This window comes from Xiphophorus maculatus, chromosome 3 (genome assembly GCF_002775205.1).
Source record: "Xiphophorus maculatus strain JP 163 A chromosome 3, X_maculatus-5.0-male, whole genome shotgun sequence".
Classification (NCBI taxonomy): domain Eukaryota; kingdom Metazoa; phylum Chordata; class Actinopteri; order Cyprinodontiformes; family Poeciliidae; genus Xiphophorus; species Xiphophorus maculatus.
Genome location: NC_036445.1, coordinates 31,697,736 through 31,698,188, shown reverse-complemented (window position 1 = coordinate 31,698,188; position 453 = coordinate 31,697,736).

The window sequence follows — 453 nt, the reverse complement described above, 5'->3', positions numbered from 1 at the left end:
TTATAGAATGGTTTTCTGGTGTCAGCACCATTGTAGCTTTGACCCTGCCTGAAATATTAGGGACAAAATACAAAATATTTTGCATTTTTTGAACCTCGCCAAAATTTTCTTTGAAATAAACATTGCAAAACACTACCAAAATATTATTTATAGCACAAAAAAGTAGTACAGACTTTTAAATCTAAATGTTGTGTAAAAGTATACCAAATTTGGACTCAATCAGATGAATCATATTCATTTTAGAATGGTATTAGTGAGAAATTTCTTAGGCGGAGAGGCCATTTTGGCACATTTATCCAAAAATGTGCCAAATGTGTTTATTACATCAATACTGGGGGTTTGTTAAAATTAAATAGCTTATTGCCATCTAATGACACTTTCTACATATAATATAACCATTGGTCATGACATTTACCACATTTATATGCAAAATGTACCATCGTGTACAGTATA